Source organism: Neophocaena asiaeorientalis, unplaced genomic scaffold, assembly GCF_003031525.2.
Source record: "Neophocaena asiaeorientalis asiaeorientalis breed wild unplaced genomic scaffold, Neophocaena_asiaeorientalis_V1.1 scaffold496, whole genome shotgun sequence".
NCBI classification, from domain to species: domain Eukaryota; kingdom Metazoa; phylum Chordata; class Mammalia; order Artiodactyla; family Phocoenidae; genus Neophocaena; species Neophocaena asiaeorientalis.
Window position 1 is genome coordinate 988,540 of NW_020174375.1, and position 299 is coordinate 988,838.

Here is a 299-nt window from a genome sequence, read left to right on the forward strand (position 1 = left end):
GGTTCTGTAAAAATTAAATGAGGAATTTATTTTTTTTTTTTTTTTTTTTTTGCTGTACGCGGGCCTCTCACCGCTGTGGCCTCTCCCATTGTGGAGCAAAGGCTCTGGACGCACAGGCCCAGCGGCCACGGCTCACAGGCCCAGCCGCTCCGCGGCACGTGGGATCCTCGCAGACCGGGGCATGAACCCGTGTCCCCTGCATCGGCAGGCGGACTCTCAACCACTGCGCCACCAGGGAAGCCCGAGGAAATTAATTTTTTAAGTGTTAAAAAATGTTATGCATTATTGTACCATGTTCT